Here is a 20,821-nt window from a genome sequence, read left to right on the forward strand (position 1 = left end):
GATTAGTTCAGCCTGGTCAAAGCCCTTGTAGACCATGCAAGAGGAGAGGATTGGTTATCATCTGGAGAACGCTGATGGGGCAGGTTTCTTCAGCAAGACTCTGAAAAGGCTGATTAAAAGGGATCAGTTTGTGTCCAGGAACAACACATCTCTCTCTGAAAACTGACAAGAACCTTCCTGAGCGGTAACCGTTTACCTTTCAAGCACCAAAGCCGGGTGAACTTCATCAATGTTAAATTCTGTGCACAGTCTAAGAATTGTCTGCAACCAGTAAACTTGAAGGAATGAGAAGTGAGATTGGACTGTGAATCAAAGAACCTTTTGGAACTTACACACTCATTACATACACGTGCACTTAGAATTAGAAGAGGGTTAAGTTAGGTTAGTTAAGTTAAGAGTGATAAGTTAAAGTGTGATCTTGTTTTCATGTTTAAAGATAATTAAAAGCATGAGTTTTGGTGGATTTCTATTGCAGCTAAGTTTGGGTTCTCTGGACTTGTAACAGTATAAAAAATATAGGCAGAGGTTGTAACAAAAGTTTCGGGCTTGAGCCTTTCATCAAGAGATACAGGAGGATCAGAGCCAGCACCACCAGGCTGAGGAACAGCTTCTTCTCACGGGCAGTGAGAATGCTGAACAGTGAAAGGAACGGCTCACATTTACCCTCCAAGACGCTCATTATTCACAAAACAGTAGTTATTTATTTATTTGCATAGATGAATACTTGTCCTGCACATGTATAGTTTGTCAGTATGTGTGTTATGTCTGGTTGTGTGTCTGTGTGTTTTGCACCGAGGACCAGAGAGTGCTGTTTCGTCGGGTTGTACTTGTGCAATCAGATGACAACAAACTTGACTTAATTAAATCAAAAAGAGACAATAAATTAAAAAATAGATAACATGTCAATTATGAATGCCTCAGTGGCTTGAAGGAACTTTTCATTACTTGTTCTAACTCAACGCCCCCTGCTTTCTGAGTAAAACATGATGCTGGAGAAACTCAGCAGGTCAAACAGTGACTTTTATATCGCAAAGTTAAACATACATAACCGATGCTTCGGGCTTGGAAAAATGTCGGCAGGCGCCCGAATAAAAGGGTAAGGGGGAGGTGTGGCCACAAAAGCAGAAGGTGATAGGTGGGGGAGGGAGGGAGTGGACAGCAGCAAGTGGGGAGAGCAGGGACAGCTGGGTGAATAGAGAGGGAATGGGGAGGGAGAGCTGACAGGGGAAGGGAATGGAGGGGGAAAAGGAGAGCAGGTTAGCAGAAACCGGACAAATTGATGTTGATGTCATCCGGCTGGAGAGAGCCCAGATGGAAAATCAGGTCTTGTTCCTCCACTTTACGGGTGGTCTTGGTGGGATAGTACATGAGGCCATGGACAGATATGTGAATCTGGGAGCGTGATGCAGAACTGAAATGGTTGGCTACTGGGAGGTGCTTTCCGTGACTGGTGATCTCAGCAAGGAGCAGTCTGCAGTGTTCGACAGCACGCTGAACAAGACCTGGAACTTTCTAAAGACAGCAGATCCTCAAAAATCCAATATGAAAATTATGAATATATTATTAGAATGGGCCAGAAAGGTTACTCTTGTCCTTGAACTGGTTTTATTTTTGAGAGAAGTGGTGGGGAGACAAAAGAACTCTCATGCAGTGCAGGGTGGAGGCTTCAACATCATCGAGATTCTCTCTGATGTGAATGGGCAGTTGTGGAGATTAATTTGGAGCAGGTGTAATGATCCAGGTTCTCTCTTTGCATCCTTGCTTGAGGGGACAGCAATGAAATATCACAACACAATGATCGAGCCCAGCTGCAGGTACAATGGACCTCACCTTGTTTTGAAATCCCAGCTGTGAATGGATTCGACTGAATTTTTTTTGAAGAGCTTGCATTTTAAGCAGCTCCATTATGGTCCTCACTGACGTTCCCTGAAGGGGATTTCCTCAAAAAGAAAAAAATCCAATCACCACGGGCAGCCAATTAGGATGATGTTATAACAGCGTCAGAAAACCAGGTTCGAATCCCGCGCTGTCTTTAAGGAGTTTGGACGTACTCCCTGTGCCTGCGTGGGTTTTCCCCAAGGGCTCCAGTTTCCTCCCACCCTTCAAAACATATGGGGCTGTAGGTAAATTGGACGTCATGAGCTCGTGAGCCGGAAGAGCCTGTTACCAGGCTGGTTTAAAATTTTTCAAACCACAGCAAGAACAAGGTCACGAAAACACGGAGCTCAAGTCAGTGGACAGACTTTAAGTGATGTGAATCTCACTGTGGAGGTTGGACAATTTAAGTGATGTGAATCTCACTGTGGAGGTTGGACAATTTAAGTGATGTGAATCTCACTGTGGAGGTTGGACAATTTAAACTGATGTGAATCTCACTGTGGAGGTTGGACAATTTAAGTGATGTGAATCTCACTGTGGAGGTTGGCCAATTTAAAGTCAAATCATCAAACTTTTAAACCTTTACTTTTAAATTAGTCAGAAACTAAAAGCTGCTCAAGTTTGCCATAACCCTGCACTGGTTCTGTATCATCCCACAGGGAAGGGAAAGGACCATCCCCACCGCTCTGATCCACCTGTGACTTGAGACTCATTAAACATTTAGAAACATAGGAGCAGGAGTAGGTCATTCGACCCTCCGAGCCTGCTCCGCCATTCAACAAGATCATGGTTGATCTTAAAGTTCAGTATCCCATCCCCGCCTTCTCTCCGTAACCTTTAATACCCTTATACTGAAGAAATATATCTAATTCCCTCTTAAATAGATTTAATGAACCTGCCTCTACTGTCCTCTGTGGCAATGAATTCCACAGATTCACCACCCTCTGGGTCAAGAAATTCCTCCTCATCTCAGTCCTAAATGGTTTGCCTATTATCCTCAAACCATGGCCCCGGGTTCTGGATTTTCCCATCCTTGGAAACATCCCATCTGCATCCATTCTGTCCAAGATGTTGAACTGACCTCATGCATTCAGAGGTGAAAGGAGGGGTGTAGTGGCATGGTCCATGAATGGCCACACCATCCACAAAATGATTCGAAAACGTAGATCACTACTGAGGAAGGAAACGAGCACTAGTCTTCTGTTGTTCAAATTAGAATACAGGACGAGGATTGATTAATGAGGGTTCCATCCACCTCTCCCCCATCTCTTCCCTCTCACTGAATCCATATGCACTCTCCCTGCATCACCTTGCACCCCTCCCTTCACCTCCTCCACATCTCCATGCACCTCTTACCACATCTCCTGCACCTCCCCTCACCTCCTCCATCCCTTCCTCTCCTCACTTCCTGCCCCTCTCCCCTCACATCCCCCTCTCCCCTCACCCCCTGCCTCTCCCCTCACCTCCTGCCACTCTCCTGTCACCTCCTGCCCCTCTCCCCTCACCTCTTGCCCCTCTCCACTCATCTCCTGCACTTCTCCCTGCATTTCGATGCACCTCTCTCCACATCTCCTGCACCCCTCCCCTCACCTCCTGTCCTTCTCGCCTCACCTCCTGCACCTCTCTCTTCTCTTGCACCTCTCCCTTCACCCCCTGCACCTCTCCCTCTCCTCCTGTACTTCTCCCCTCTCCTCTGCACCTCTACTCCCTCCTGCACCTTTCCCCTCAACCCCTGTACCTTTCCCCTCCTCCTGCACCTTTCCCCTCACCTCTTGCACCTCTCCCCTCTCTACCTGCACCTCTCCCCTCCACCTTTCCCCTCTCCTCTGCACCTCTCCCCTCATCTCCTGCACCTCTCATGCCAGGATAATAAATATTCCCAGTTATAGTCAGTGCAAGAAACTAAATGAGGTTTCAATAGTGCAGGCAGAATGTTTTGATATCCTAGAGTTAGGTAGTTCAGGGAGGTTCAAGAGCCTGATAGTTGTTGCTAAGGAACTGTTCTTCAACCCAGAAGCCGGGTCTTCAGGCTTCTGTACTTCCAGCCCAAAGGGAGCAGTGAGAAGAGGTTGAGACCAGGGTGATGGGGGTTCTTTATGATGTTGGCTGCCTTCTCAATGGATGGGAGGTCGTAGCCTACGGTGGGCCTGACTGTGTTTGAAACTTTCTGCACCTTCTGAAACCCTCGCCACTCAAATTCCCAAACCAGGCTGAGATGCAATCAGTCAGTAAACTTTCCACAATGTACCTGTAGATGTTTGATAGAATATTCAACCACACTGGCCTCCATGCGCTGGTTCCACGAGATATATGGGCTCCCAGGAACTTGAAGGTTCTAACCCTCTTCACTCCGTCCCAGCACACACAGATGTGTGATCCCTTGAGCTCCCCTCCCCAAAATCCACATTCTGATTCGAGCACCACCCAACCAGGTTCTTGATCTCCATCCTGTATTCTGACTCAAGGTTTCCCGTTATCTGACAAACAGTGGTGTCAGTGGTGTGGAAGAGAGTTCCCAAGTTCTGTGAAAAAACTCACTGCCAGAGGAGGTGGTAGAATCAGTACATTTAGACAGACCCTTTGATAGGCAAGGCTCTGAAGAATATGGACCTTCTGTAGACAAATGGGATTAGTCTCAAATGAGCAAATGGTCCACTGAAGGGCTTGCTTCTCTCCAACTTTATAAAAAAAGTGTTCCCTCATCTCTGTCTTAAATGGACATTTTTAAAAAGTAACCCCCCCACCCCTGATGAAAAGTGTTATTGGAGTTTCTCTCCACTGATGCTGTCTGACCTGCTGGGTACTCCAGGACTCTGATACTGGATCCCCAATCATACTTCTTCAGTGTATCCTCTCCACTTCAACTCTCCCTGGGTGAAAATCATTCTGAATTCCCCAGTGGATTTCCTGTTGAGTATTCACATTGGTGCGTCTGTTTAAGTGGAAATAACCTTTTTACATCAATGTTAACTCCCTTTCCACAACCAGCCTTTGTCTTATAGAACAAAAATTTACAGCCACACAATCTTTCATCTTCATAAAATCTCATACACCTCAACATGGACACCTGGGCTCAGCCCAGTGCCCTGAGTTACGGAGACACAAGACATGCTGGAATCTCAGGCTAAAAACAAATTGCTGGATAAAGTCAGTGGGTCAGGCAACAACAGGGGAAGCAATCCCTTTGCCTCCACAGAACACCGTGACCCACACACTTCCCCCAGCAGCCTATCCCACCCCTTCCAGGTCACAGAATGGAAGTCACTTAATAAATCTATCAGAAATGGGGGGGGGGGGTGGAAAAAGAGAACAGACTGAGGCATTGAAACAGAGGGGTAAAAACAAAACGATTAAAACGGGGGTAGAAACGGATTTTGAAATAGAGGGGTTTAAAAATAACAGGTTGAAAGAGAAGCAGAGGGCCAGAAAGGACTGGATGGGTTAGAGTTTGTGAAATGTGTGCAAGATAGCTTTTTACAACAATATGTAGAGGTGCCAACCAGAGAAGGAGCAGTGTTAGATCTACTGTTGGCAAATGGGATGGGTCAAGTGACGGAGGTTAGTGTTGGCGAGCACTTCGGGTCCAGTGATCATAATGCCATCAGCTTCAATGTCATTATGGAAAGAGAGAAATCAGGGCCAAGGGTTGAGGTTTTTGATTGGGGAAAAGCTAGATTTGAGGAGATGCGAAAGGACTTGCAGAGTGTGCATTGGGACAATTTGTTTTATGGGCAGGATGTAGTAGAGAGATGGAAGTCTTTTAAAGATCAGATTTTGAGAGTGCAAAAGCTTTATGTTCCTGTTAAGTTAAAAGGAGGGGCAAAAGGTTTGAGAGAGCCGTGGTTTTCAAGGAATAGTGGAAACTTGGTTCGAAGAAAAAGGGAGGCGTACATTAGATATAAGAAGCATGGAGTTAAGGAGATGTTTGAAAGATACATTGAATGTAAGAGGAATCTTAAGAGAGGAATTAGGAAAGCTAAAAGAAGGTACGAGAAAACTATGGCAAGCAGGGTGAAAACTAATCCAAAAGAGTTCTACAAATATGTTAATGGTAAGAGGAAAGCTAGAGACAAAATTGGTCCCTTAGAAAATCAGAGCGGAAAACTGTGTGTGGTGCCTAGAGAAATGGGGGAGATATTGAACAGTTTCTTTTCTTCGGTATTCACTAAGGAGAAGGATATTGGGAGATGTGAGATAAAAAAAGCAAATTGGGTAAATATGGGGAATATAGAGATTACAAAAGGTGTAGTTTTAAGGCTTTTGAAGAATATAAAGGTGGATAAGTCTCCGGGACCAGACGGGATCTTCCCCAGGACATTGAGAGAAGTGAAGGAGGAAATAGCAGAGGCTCTGGCGGTAATTTTCCAAATGTCATTAGATATGGGGATAGTGCCGGACTCCAGAATGGAGGACCATCGCCTTCCCAAGATCGTGTTATATGGAGAGCTCTCCACTGGCCACCGTGACAGAGGTGCACCAAAGAAAAGGTACAAGGACTGCCTAAAGAAATCTCTTCGTGCCTGCCACATTGACCACCGCCAGTGGGCTGATAACGCCTCAAACCGTGCATCTTGGCGCCTCACAGTTTGGCGGGCAGCAACCTCCTTTGAAGAAGACCGCAGAGCCCACCTCACTGACAAAAGGCAAAGGAGGAAAAACCAAACACCCAACCCCAACCAACCAATTTTCCCCTGCAACCGCTGCAACCGTGTCTGCCTGTCCCGCATCGGACTTGTCAGCCACAAACGAGCCTGCAGCTGACGTGGACTTTTTACCCCCTCCATAAATCTTCGTCCGCGAAGCCAAGCCAAAGAAAGAAGAGTGCCGGAGGATTGGCGCATTGCGCATGTGGTTCCGTTATTTAAAAAGGGTTCAAGAAGGAAGCCTGGCAACTATCGGCCTGTAAGTTTGACGTCTGTGGTAGGTAAATTAATGGAGAAAATTCTTAGAGATAGTACTTATAAACATCTGGATAGACAGGGTCTGATCAGGAGCACTCAACATGGATTTGTGGGAGTAAGGTCATGTTTGACCAATCTGATTGAATTTTTTGAAGAGGTGACTAGGAATGTGGATGAGGGTAGCACAGTGGATGTTGTCTATATGGACTTCAGTAAGGCCTTCGATAAGGTACCACATGGAAGGTTAGTTAGGAAGGTGCAGTCTTTAGGTATAAATTTTAAGATAGTCAAATGGATTGAACATTGGCTGAAAGGGAGAGGCCAGAGAGTGGTAGTGGATAATTGTCTGTCAGGTTGGAGGCCGGTGACCAGTGGTGTGCCTCAAGGATCTGTATTGGGCCCATTGTTGTTCGTTATATACATTAATGATCTAGATGATGGGGTGGTGAATTGGATTAGTAAATATGCAGACGATACTAAGATAGGTGGAATAGTGGATAATGAAGAAGGTTTTCAAGGATTGCAGAGGGATTTGGGCTGCTTAGAAAAGTGGGCTGAAAAATGGCAGATGGAATTTAATGCTGATAAGTGTGAGGTGCTTCATTTTGGTAAGAAGAATCAGAATAGGACATACGTGGTAAATGGGAGAGCATTGAGGAATACAGAAGAGCAGAAAGATTTAGGAGTGACGGTATATCATTCCCTGAAGGTAGAAACTCACGTGAATAGGGTGGTGAAGAAGGCTTTTAGTATGCTGGCCTTTATCAATCATTGCATGGAATATAGGAGTTGGGAGGTGATGTTGAGATTGTATAAGACGTTGGTGCGGCCTAATTTGGAGTTCTGTGTGCAGTTCTGGTCGCCTAATTATAGGAAGGATATAAACAGAGTGGAGAGAGTGCAGAGAAGGTTTACCAGAATGTTACCTGGGTTTAAGCATCTAGAGTATAGGGAGAGATTGGACAGATTGGGTCTTTATTCTTTGGAGCGTAGAAGGTTGAGAGGGGATTTGATAAAAGTATTTAAGATTATGAAAGGGATAGACAGAATGGATGTGGATAGACTATTTCCATTAAGAGGAGGAAAGATTAAGACAAGAGGACATGAGTTAAGAATTAAGGGGCAGAGGCTTAGAGGTAACATGAGGGGGAACTTCTTTACTCAGAGAGTGGTAGCCGTGTGGAATGATCTTCCGGGAGAAATAGTGGCGGCGGAGTCAATTGTATTATTTAAGAAAAGGTTGGACAGGTCTATGGATGAGAAGAAGATGGAGGGTTATGGGCATTGTGCAGGGAGGTGGGACTAGAAAGGGGTGTTTGGTTCGGTGCGGACTAGAAGGGCCTAATGGCCTGTTTCCGTGCTGTAATTGTTATGTTATGTTACGCACGATTATGTTATGAAAAAGAACATATTCTCCAGGGTTGCAGAAAATAAGAACAACTGGGAGAAAATAAAATTAAGAAAGATTTACCTCAACCCAAGAGCAAGACTGAAAAGCATTAACAAGTTGTATTCTGTGGTTCCCTTCTCTCTCTGAAGGTGTAATTGGCCTCCATTAAAGACTCCCCGGGAAATCGTAAGAGAACAACAGGCTCCACAGTGCAACTTACCACCAGGCCGAGGCTCACACCCCCAAGGATAGGTTCGTAAAGTCTTTTCTTCTGAGAAAAATGCATTATAACTAAATATTGAGCTAACATAACAAGGGCTACAAAGTGTTGTAAACTCGGCTGCTGCCACCAAGGGCATCAGTCTTCACTCCATCTTTAAGAGGAGGTATCTCAAGAAAACAGCCTCGTGCACAATATTGTTGCTGCAAAGCAACAAATTTTATGACGCAGGTTCATGACCACAAGCCTGTTTCTGATTCTAAGTACAACATCGTGTGAAACACAAAAATGTTTACAAGGTCCAGGAGTTTGGAGAGCGGTGTCAGTGCTCGGTCGATGCCAGCACAGGGGTTGAAACCAGCTTGGTTTGGTGGAAGGGAGCGGAAATGCACTTAGATAGCCAGCGAGGCAGAGGGTCCTGTGGTGTGTGAGCAAAATCCTTACTGTTGTTAGGTCTGCTTTGTTCATGAATGAGTGAGACAAACACCAGACTGAGTCGAAATCAGGGTTCTTTGTTCTTTATTACCGGATTGTAACACTTGCAACTAACAAAGTTAGTCGGAGAATGCATTCTGCCGTTATCAGCAAAATGGTGATTTTTTATACCCTTGGATACGTGCTTAGAACATCATCATATCATTACTTGTCCAATGACTAAAACTGTTGCTATCCTTTCCCTGCTAGCTTCCTGCCTCTCAATCCATCAATGTCTCTCTTATCTTGTAAGTACAAGGATGCATTCACATCTTGTTACAGCCCTGCACAGGGTAACTCCTTACACATTCCCATCTCATGATGTTTTACCTTACACTGTTCACCATGATTCTGAGATGACAAATGTGGTTAAACCATTTCAGCCATGGATTCTTTTCATTGCTAAGCTCGAAACAGAAAGGCCTTGAGTGGATTAAAAACGCCACCTTGAATCATTGTCACAGAGAAACAGGCCCTTTGGTCCAACTTGTTCATGCTGGCCAAGCTTGGGTAGCCAAGCTAGTCCCACTTGCCTGCGTTTGGCCCATATCCCTCTAAGCCCCTTCTGCCCATACACCTATCCATATGTCTTTTGGTCTTCACCACTTCCTCTGGAGTACAAACACAACAATGTTGAGGAACTCAACAGGTCTCGTAGTCTCCTTAGGAGGCAAAGATATACAGCAAAACTCATTGTTATCTGGAATTCAAGCAACCTGCAGCCTCAAGCAACAGGCCAAAAAAAAGGAAAATAAATAGGTGTAAAATATGGAAGTTTAAAATTGGCGTGCCTCGCCATTAGTTTGCCAATCCACACAATGCACAATCTCAAACATCTGGCAAATTCACTTAATCTGGCACCTTCCAATCCCCATAGGTGTCGGATTCCAGGGGTTTTACTGTACAACCAACATTTTGGGCCCAAGCTCTTCCTGAGAAGGACCCAGCCTATCCAGCTTTTTAAGGTCTCAGGCCCGATGGTCGCTGTGCTCCTCCAGCATTTCTGTGGTTTTACTTCAAAAACAGCACCTGTAGACTTTTGTGTTATACTCCACTTCCGCTGGAGGCTCGAGCTACAGACCCACTGCCCTGCATGAAAAACCCGACTCTCAGGTCCTTTTTAAGTCAATCCGCTCTCACATTACATCCATGCCCTCTAGTTTTAGACTCCCCAACCTGGGGAACATTGACCTCCCTACGCCCCTCCAGATTTTATAAGGCCCAAACCTCAATAAGGTCCCCCCTTCAGCCATCTGCACTCCAGGGAAAAAGGTGCCAGCCTAACCAGTTCCTCATGACTCGGCCCTGGTACAGACAGCAAAGGTGATGTGATGGATGCTGTGGTCGTGGATCCGGGAACTTCCCAGGAAGTTACTGGGTTAAACCTGATCCCAGGCTCTCCAGAGTGTTAGATCAGCTTGGATAATAGACAGTGCTAATATTGGCTTGAGCACATTTCTACAGCAAGACACAAAAGTCTGCAGACGTTGTGATTGTAGTAAAAACACACCGAAATGCTGGTCTTTCAGTGTCCATAGGAGAAAAAGATATATCGCCGACGTTTCGGGCCTGAGCCCTCCTTCAAGGAATAAGGAGAATAAGCAAAGAACAGGAAGTCTCAGAACAGAGACAGTGCTACTGGGGGAAGAGTCCAGACCAACAAATGATGTTCATTGGAAATGATAAGGGGAGAAGAGAGAATTGATTATGTCTGTGTGAAAGGAGACGGAGAAAAGGGAGAGAGACAGACTGGGAAAAGGTGACAGGGAAAGAAATGGGGGGATTTAGCGAAAGCCAGGGAATTCGATATTAATGCCATCCATTTGGAGGGTGCCTAGTTTGAAGATGAGGTGTTGTTTCTCCATTATGGCAGTGTAAGACACCATGGACAGACATGTCAGTGTGGGAATGGGGTGGGGAATTGAAATGGGTGGCCACTGGGAGATCCACGCAATTGTGGCGGACAGAGCCGAGGAGTTCAACGAAGCAATCTCCCAGTCTGTGTCCAGTCTCTCTGATGTAGAATAGTCCACATTTCTACAGCGTCTTTCAAAACTTCAGGACAACTCAAGTGGCTTTGTAGAACTTTGGAAATGTAGTTAATCACTCCAATTGGAAAAACTGGAATTTGTTCACAGCAAACTCCCTCTGAAAGTACCTTGAAATTCAATCACCGAAGATTGATTTCAGCATTCACAAAGTTGATTTCTTTTCCAGAGGGAAATAAGAAAGCGATCAGTTTTCACTTCACTTTTGAAAATGTGGAAAACCAACTCAATCCGAGGCTCATTTAAAAACCTTTACTTTGCATATTATTACTGAATATTATATTGCACGGCCAGTTTGTTTATATTTATCTTTTACCTATGCATCTTTGTCTTGAGTACCAATCAGAAATTCTGCCTGGCCTGCGGGAAAAAGAATCTCAGGGTTGTATGTGATGTCATGTATGCGCTCTGACAATAAATCTTAATGTTGCTTGGACATTTCCAGGCACTAATCACACCCCAATTTCCACACCAGGTGATTGAATCTCCTCAGCAACCAACCTTCTGGAGCATCCAAGGAGAGTTTGCATCACATTCTCCAAGAAATTACCACTGTTGGCTCTACCTGGACAAATAAGTCACAGTTGCGGAGCACAGGAAAAGGCCCTTTGGCCCACCTCGCCCATACTGACCCTTTTATCATGAATCCCATTTCTGCATTGAGATTATATTCTTCTATGCCTTGCCTCTCTAAATGCCTCTTAAACATACTGATTGTATCTCATTCTACCTTTGGCAGCAAGTTCCAGATATCAACCACTCACTTTGTGAAAAACTTATCCCTTGGATCCACATAAAACTTTCCTCTTGCCTTAAATCTATGCTCTTGTTTCTGATATCTCTATCTGGAGAAAGGTATTCTACCCCATCTAGCTTCTTGTTCTGGATTGTAGTCCCCTATAAATGAGTTCCATAGTTGGTTTCCATCTCACACTACGCTGACCTTCTGACCAATCCCAGCAGCTACACGCAGTCATCCCATCCATACACATCCCCCAGTCTCCTCTTCCCAGTAATTGGATGGCTAGGGTCTTCAATTCCCTCCTGCTGAGACCCCCAATGGCATTCTAAGGACAGCAAGGGCAAAGACTGATGAAGGATCGTCAGAATGGCTTAGTGTGTAGGAAATCATGTCTTGGGAATGACTGCGCTTTTTTGAAAAGGTCGTCAAGAAGATTGTTGATGCTGTCAAAATGGACAGGGGTATGGAGGGCTATGGTCCAGGTGCAGGTCATTGGGACTAGGCAGAATAATCGTTTGGTGAAGACTAGATGGGCTGAGGGGCCTGTTTCTGTGCTGTAATGTTCTATGGTTCTATGACTGTCTCCAAATCAAAACGCCACCTCCCTCCCATTCTTTAGTCTGAGCCTCACTGTATGGGTTAATTAATTTTAAATTTAGACATGGTAACAGGCCCACGAGCTCGTGTTGCCCAAATACACCAATCAACCTACAACCCCCTGTATGTTTTGAAGGGTGGGAGGAAACCCATGCAGACATGGGGAGAACGTACAAACTCCTTACAGACAGCGCGGGATTCGAACCCGAGTCACTGGTGCTATCACAGTGTTGTGCTCATTGCTACACTAACCTTGCTGCCCACAACGTTCTGATGTTTCTTCCTCCTCCTCAAGCAGGTTCTAATTAGTTGAGCAATGCCATCAAAGGATGCGAGCAAGACAGCAGCCCTGCAAGGCTCTGCCACACTGCACCTCCTGCACTTCAGCCTCAATGACTACCAGTCATGTTAAACCGACGCAAACTCAGCAAAATCTTCAGCTCTCTCATGGAATTTCATTTCACTGAATTAAGAAAAATCCTGTTGAAAAAAAAATCACGCAGGACCGGATTGCAAAATGCGACTGGGGCAGAAGCAAAAGCTGGCGATTATGAAGTTGTGGATGATAATGTAAATGTTGGCTTTGTCAGCCCTTAAAAAAATATGTGTAGGTTTGAAAACTGTCTAGAAAATAGAGTGGATTTAAAGTTGAGAAGCAGACCTGTGTGTATGCTTCGCAGGGTATCTCATCCAATGTTTTTCAATCCACGCTCCGACTTTTTGTTTATTCAGATCTTTGCTATTTTGCATTAAAAAAGTGCTCCATGTAGTCTCTTGAATTTCCTGTGGGATTCATTAGTAACTCTCTTATATTTTTGGCTCTTAGCTTTGGAGAAAAATTCTTCATGTCTACCCCAGCAAACTTTTCAATGAGTGAAACTTAACAAACTTTCCTGAGAGATGGCCATTATCTGTTCTGGGACCATTCCAGAACGTCTCTTTTTCAACTTCCAGCCTTAAATCTTTTATGTAAAGACGAGAACGTCATGGTACTGCAACGAGATCTGACTCAGGTTCAGCACGAGTTTAACAATGGGCTCAGTGTGCGTACGTGTATCTGCGCAGTTATGCGGGCATGCTGCAATGTTTAGTGCAAGGGTGTTAGCCTTGCATGCGTTCACTCTGATCCTTCCAGCACTGTCCTGCCTCTTGCCTTCATAAGCTATACTGTAACCAAGTTGTACAGCGCAGAAACATTTGTCCAAGGCATCTATGCCAACCAAGTTGCCCAGCTGATCTGGTCCTGTGTGCCTGCTTTCAGCCTAATGCCTCCAAACTTTGAGCACAGAGAAGCTGAATGAACTCAGCAGGCCAGGCAGCATCCACAGGGAGCTCATTGTTCAACTGAATTTTTTTCAATTTAATTTATTTCATACAGGCCCATGAGCATTACCGCCCAGATAACCCAATTAACCTACAGCACTTGTACGTATTGAATGGAGGGTGGAAACTGGAGCACCTGGAGTAAACCCATGTGTCATGGGAAGAACGTATCAGCTCCTTAGTAATAGTATCGTGCAAACTGCTATGCGAACCGTGCCACGCTACGCTATCCATGTCCCCTACACTAACCGTGCCACGCTACGCTAACCGTGTCCCCTACACTAACTGTGTCACCCTACACTAACCGTATCCACTACACTAACCGTGTCACCCTACACTAACCGTGTCCCCTACACTAACCGTGTCACCCTACGCTAACTGTGTCCCCTACACTAACCGTGTCACCCTACGCTAACCGTGTCCCCTACACTAACCGTGTCACCCTACAGTAACCGTGTCCCCTACACTAACCGTGTCCCCTACACTAACCGTGTCACCCTACACTAACCGTGTCCCCTACACTAACAGTGCCACGCTACGCTAACCGTGTCCCCTACACTAACCGTGTCACCCTACGCTAACTGTGTCCCCTACACTAACCGTGTCACCCTACGCTAACTGTGTCACCCTACACTAATCGTGTCACCCTACAGTAAGCGTGTCCACTACACTAACCGTGCCACGCTACGCTAACCGTGTCCCCTACACTAACCGTGTCACCCTACGCTAACTGTGTCCCCTACACTAATCGTGTCACCCTATGCTAACCGGGCCATGGTTAGTCAATGTTTCAGTTTGAGACCCTTTATTAATAATGGAGGGTTCTGACGTGAAACGCTGACTGCCCCTATTTAGACCCACAAGCTTCTCTTTGTTGAAGATTTCAGCATCTGCCACTTCCATGTTTTCCTATCTATGTAAATGTGCAAATGCCTTTTAAACATTATAATTGTACCCGTCTCTATAGAATCCTCTGGCAGTTCGTTCCACAAGACCACCACCCTAAACCTCCGGCCCCTTTCACGTCTTTTTTGTCTCACCTTAAATCTTTGCCGTATTCTTAAATTTTCCTTCCATGGAATAAGGACTGTGCCCACTCACCTAATCCAAGCTCGTCATGATTTTATAAACCTCCATGAGGCCTCCTCTCAGCCCCTACACTCCAGAGATATAAGCCCTGACCTATACAATCTCTCCTTACTAACCCTAACCCTCCAGCTGTGGTAAATATCCTTGCTGAATCTTATCTGTGCCCTTTCCAGCTTAATTACACCCTCATGATCCCTGGGCTACCTGATGTTTCAGCCTCCACCACCATCCCCAGACAAGGCATCCCAGGCCCCACAACTCTCTGAGAGCGGGATGGAGAGAGAATGAGAGTGTATGAGGGAACTGTAAGCATGAGAGAGCCTTATAACAAGTGCGTACAAGAGGGTAGCAGTAAGCTGAGCAGGTGGCTGTGAGAAGAGCAGGGAGTAAGAGACAGGGGGTATGAGGGATACGAGAGAGTCCCAATAAGAGAAAGACCAAGAGATCGAGTGAAAGAGGAAACTAATTTCAAGTAGAAGCAGAAAAGAAGTTAGCTGACAACCCTGACCTGGAATCTCCTGTTATGATTGTGGCTGGGGGACAAAATGGCCTTTGGGATAGGTGGCAGGACTGGGAAATTGAGCACATTACAGAGACAGCTTATTTAATGTCGCCACAGTTAAAATGAACATTTAAGTCTTAGTATACTGTCACCTTCTCCCTAGTACAGTGAGAAGGGTTCTTCTGCGAGCACCCTACCGTCACCTTCTCCCTAGTACAGTGAGAAGGGTTCTTCTGCGAGCACCCTACCGTCACCTTCTCCCTAGTACAGTGAGAAGGGTTCTTCTGCGAGCACCCTACCGTCACCTTCTCCCTAGTACAGTGAGAAGGGTTCTTCTGCAAGCACCCTACCGTCACCTTCTCCCTAATACAATGAGAAAGGTTCTTCTGCAAGCACCCTACCGTCACCTTCTCCCTAATACAATGAGAAAGGTTCTTCTGCAAGCACCCTACCGTCACCTTCTCCCTAGTACAGTGAGAAAGGTTCTTCTGCGAGCACCCTACCGTCACCTTCTCCCTAATACAATGAGAAAGGTTCTTCTGCAAGCACCCTACCGTCACCTTCTCCCTAGTACAGTGAGAAGGGTTCTTCTGCGAGCACCCTACTGTCACCTTCTCCCTAGTACAGTGAGAAGGGTTCTTCTGCAAGCACCCTACCGTCACCTTCTCCCTAGTACAGTGAGAAGGGTTCTTCTGCGAGCACCCTACTGTCACCTTCTCCCTAGTACAGTGAGAAGGGTTCTTCTGCGAGCACCCTACCGTCACCTTCTCCCTAGTACAGTGAGAAGGGTTCTTCTGCGAGCACCCTACCGTCACCTTCTCCCTAGTACAATGAGAAAGGTTCTTCTGCAAGCACCCTACCGTCACCTTCTCCCTAGTACAGTGAGAAGGGTTCTTCTGCGAGCACCCTACCGTCACCTTCTCCCTAGTACAATGAGAAAGGTTCTTCTGCAAGCACCCTTTTGTCACCTTCTCCCTAGTACAGTGAGAAGGGTTCTTCTGCAAGCACCCTACCGTCACCTTCTCCCTAGTACAGTGAGAAGGGTTCTTCTGCGAGCACCCTACTGTCACCTTCTCCCTAGTACAGTGAGAAGGGTTCTTCTGCAAGCACCCTACCGTCACCTTCTCCCTAGTACAGTGAGAAGGGTTCTTCTGCAAGCACCCTACCGTCACCTTCTCCCTAGTACAGTGAGAAGGGTTCTTCTGCGAGCACCCTACTGTCACCTTCTCCCTAGTACAGTGAGAAGGGTTCTTCTGCGAGCACCCTACCGTCACCTTCTCCCTAGTACAGGGGGAAGGGTTCTTCTGCGAGCACCCTACCGTCACCTTCTCCCTAGTACAGTGAGAAGGTTTCTTCTGCGAGCACCCTACCGTCACCTTCTCCCTAGTACAGTGAGAAGGGTTCTTCTGCGAGCAACCTACCGTCACCTTCTCCCTAGTACAGTGAGAAGGGTTCTTCTGCGAGCACCCTACCGTCACCTTCTCCCTAATACAATGAGAAAGGTTCTTCTGCGAGCACCCTACCGTCACCTTCTCCCTAGTACAGTGAGAAGGTTTCTTCTGCGAGCACCCTACCGTCACCTTCTCCCTAGTACAGTGAGAAGGGTTCTTCTGCAAGCAACCTACCGTCACCTTCTCCCTAGTACAGTGAGAAGGGTTCTTCTGCGAGCACCCTACCATCACCTTCTCCCTAGTACAGTGAGAAGGGTTCTTCTGCGAGCACCCTACCGTCACCTTCTCCCTAGTACAGTGAGAAGGTTTCTTCTGCGAGCACCCTACCGTCACCTTCTCCCTAGTACAGTGAGAAGGGTTCTTCTGCGAGCAACCTACCGTCACCTTCTCCCTAGTACAGTGAGAAGGGTTCTTCTGCGAGCACCCTACCGTCACCTTCTCCCTAGTACAGTGAGAAGGGTTCTTCTGCGAGCACCCTACCGTCACCTTCTCCCTAGTACAGTGAGAAGGTTTCTTCTGCGAGCACCCTACCGTCACCTTCTCCCTAGTACAGTGAGAAGGGATCTTCTGCGAGCACCCTACTGTCACCTTCTCCCTAGTACAGTGAGAAGGGTTCTTCTGCGAGCACCCTGCCGTCACCTTCTCCCTAGTACAGTGAGAAGGTTTCTTCTGCGAGCACCCTACCGTCACCTTCTCCCTAGTACAGTGAGAAGGGTTCTTCTGCGAGCACCCTACCGTCACCTTCTCCCTAGTACAGTGAGAAGGTTTCTTCTGCAAGCACCCTACCGTCACCTTCTCCCTAATACAATGAGAAAGGTTCTTCAGCAAGCACCCTACCGTCACCTTCTCCCTAGTACAGTGAGAAAGGTTCTTCTGCGAGCACCCTACCGTCACCTTCTCCCTAATACAATGAGAAAGGTTCTTCTGCAAGCACCCTACCGTCACCTTCTCCCTAGTACAGTGAGAAGGGTTCTTCTGCGAGCAACCTACCGTCACCTTCTCCCTAGTACAGTGAGAAGGGTTCTTCTGCGAGCACCCTACCGTCACCTTCTCCCTAGTACAGTGAGAAGGGTTCTTCTGCGAGCACCCTACCGTCACCTTCTCCCTAGTACAGTGAGAAGGTTTCTTCTGCGAGCACCCTACCGTCACCTTCTCCCTAGTACAGTGAGAAGGGTTCTTCTGCGAGCAACCTACCGTCACCTTCTCCCTAGTACAGTGAGAAGGGTTCTTCTGCGAGCAACCTACCGTCACCTTCTCCCTAATACAATGAGAAAGGTTCTTCTGCAAGCACCCTACCGTCACCTTCTCCCTAGTACAGTGAGAAAGGTACTTCTGCGAGCACCCTACCGTCACCTTCTCCCTAATACAATGAGAAAGGTTCTTCTGCAAGCACCCTACCGTCACCTTCTCCCTAGTACAGTGAGAAGGGTTCTTCTGCGAGCAACCTACCGTAACCTTCTCCCTAGTACAGTGAGAAGGGTTCTTCTGCGAGCACCCTACCGTCACCTTCTCCCTAGTACAGTGAGAAGGGTTCTTCTGCGAGCACCCTACCGTCACCTTCTCCCTAGTACAGTGAGAAGGTTTCTTCTGCGAGCACCCTACCGTCACCTTCTCCCTAGTACTGTGAGAAGGGTTCTTCTGCGAGCAACCTACCGTCACCTTCTCCCTAGTACAGTGAGAAGGGTTCTTCTGCGAGCACCCTACCGTCACCTTCTCCCTAGTACAGTGAGAAGGGTTCTTCTGCGAGCACCCTACCGTCACCTTCTCCCTAGTACAGTGAGAAGGGTTCTTCTGCGAGCACCCTACTGTCACCTTCTCCCTAGTACAGTGAGAAGGGTTCTTCTGCGAGCACCCTACCGTCACCTTCTCCCTAGTACAGTGAGAAGGGTTCTTCTGCGAGCACCCTACCGTCACCTTCTCCCTAGTACAGTGAGAAGGGTTCTTCTGCGAGCACCCTACCGTCACCTTCTCCCTAGTACAGGGAGAAGGGTTCTTCTGCGAGCACCCTACCGTCACCTTCTCCCTAGTACAGTGAGAAGGTTTCTTCTGCGAGCACCCTACCGTCACCTTCTCCCTAGTACAGTGAGAAGGGTTCTTCTGCGAGCAACCTACCGTCACCTTCTCCCTAGTACAGTGAGAAGGGTTCTTCTGCGAGCACCCTACCGTCACCTTCTCCCTAGTACAGTGAGAAGGGTTCTTCTGCGAGCACCCTACCGTCACCTTCTCCCTAGTACAGTGAGAAGGTTTCTTCTGCGAGCACCCTACTGTCACCTTCTCCCTAGTACAGTGAGAAGGGTTCTTCTGCGAGCACCCTACCGTCACCTTCTCCCTAGTACAGTGAGAAGGGTTCTTCTGCGAGCACCCTACTGTCACCTTCTCCCTAGTACAGTGAGAAGGGTTCTTCTGCGAGCACCCTACCGTCACCTTCTCCCTAGTACAGTGAGAAGGGTTCTTCTGCGAGCACCCTACCGTCACCTTCTCCCTAGTACAGTGAGAAGGTTTCTTCTGCGAGCACCCTACCGTCACCTTCTCCCTAGTACAGTGAGAAGGGTTCTTCTGCGAGCAACCTACCGTCACCTTCTCCCTAGTACAGTGAGAAGGGTTCTTCTGCGAGCACCCTACCGTCACCTTCTCCCTAGTACAGTGAGAAGGGTTCTTCTGCGAGCACCCTACCGTCACCTTCTCCCTAGTACAGTGAGAAGGTTTCTTCTGCGAGCACCCTACCGTCACCTTCTCCCTAGTACAGTGAGAAGGGTTCTTCTGCGAGCAACCTACCGTCACCTTCTCCCTAGTACAGTGAGAAGGGTTCTTCTGCGAGCACCCTACCGTCACCTTCTCCCTAGTACAGTGAGAAGGGTTCTTCTGCGAGCACCCTACCGTCACCTTCTCCCTAGTACAGTGAGATGGGTTCTTCTGCGAGTACCCTACCGTCACCTTCTCCCTAGTACAATGAGAAAGGTTCTTCTGCAAGCACCCTACTGTCACCTTCTCCCTAGTACAGTGAGAAGGGTTCTTCTGCGAGCACCCTACCGTCACCTTCTCCCTAGTACAGTGAGAAGGGTTCTTCTGCGAGCAAACTACCGTCACCTGCTCCCTAGTACAGTGAGAAGGGTTCTTCTGCGAGCACCCTGCCGTCACCTTCTCCCTAGTACAGTGAGAAGGTTTCTTCTGCGAGCACCCTACCGTCACCTTCTCCCTAGTACAGTGAGAAGGGTTCTTCTGCGAGCAACCTACCGTCACCTTCTCCCTAGTACAGTGAGAAGGGTTCTTCTGCGAGCACCCTACCGTCACCTTCTCCCTAGTACAGTGAGAAGGGTTCTTCTGCGAGCAACCTACCGTCACCTTCTCCCTAGTACAGTGAGAAGGTTTCTTCTGCAAGCACCCTACCGTCACCTTCTCCCTAATACAATGAGAAAGGTTCTTCTGCAAGCACCCTACCGTCACCTTCTCCCTAGTACAGTGAGAAAGGTTCTTCTGCGAGCACCCTACCGTCACCTTCTCCCTAATACAATGAGAAAGGTTCTTCTGCAAGCACCCTACCGTCACCTTCTCCCTAGTACAGTGAGAAGGGTTCTTCTGCGAGCAACCTACCGTCACCTTCTCCCTAGTACAGTGAGAAGGGTTCTTCTGCGAGCACCCTACCGTCACCTTCTCCCTAGTACAGTGAGAAGGGTTCTTCTGCGAGCACCCTACCGTCACCTTCTCCCTAGTACAGTGAGAAGGTTTCTTCTGCGAGCACCCTACCGTCACCTTCTCCCTAGTACAGTGAGAAGGGTTCTTCTGCGAGCAACCTACCGTCACCTTCTCCCTAGTACAGTGAGGAGGGTTCTTCTGCGAGCACCCTACCGTCACCTTCTCCCTAGTACAGTGAGAAGGGTTCTTCTGCGAGCACCCTACCGTCACCTTCTCCCTAGTACAGTGAGAAGGGTTCTTCTGCGAGCACCCTACCGTCACCTTCTCCCTAGTACAGTGAGAAGGGTTCTTCTGCGAGCACCCTACTGTCACCTTCTCCCTAGTACACTGAGAAGGGTTCTTCTGCGAGCACCCTGCCGTCACCTTCTCCCTAGTACAGTGAGAAGGTTTCTTCTGCGAGCACCCTACCGTCACCTTCTCCCTAGTACAGTGAGAAGGGTTCTTCTGCGAGCAACCTACCGTCACCTTCTCCCTAGTACAGTGAGAAGGGTTCTTCTGCGAGCACCCTACCGT

General features: G+C 47.4%; 1 protein-coding gene across 4 annotated transcripts in view; it reads right to left on the reverse strand.

Moving 5' to 3' along the window:
- Window positions 1–20,821, reverse strand: part of brf1b (BRF1 general transcription factor IIIB subunit b) — a 430,911-nt gene that overhangs the window by 77,449 nt on the left and 332,641 nt on the right. The gene's annotated exons all lie outside the window — the stretch shown is intronic.

This window comes from Narcine bancroftii, chromosome 2 (genome assembly GCF_036971445.1).
Source record: "Narcine bancroftii isolate sNarBan1 chromosome 2, sNarBan1.hap1, whole genome shotgun sequence".
Lineage (NCBI taxonomy): Eukaryota > Metazoa > Chordata > Chondrichthyes > Torpediniformes > Narcinidae > Narcine > Narcine bancroftii.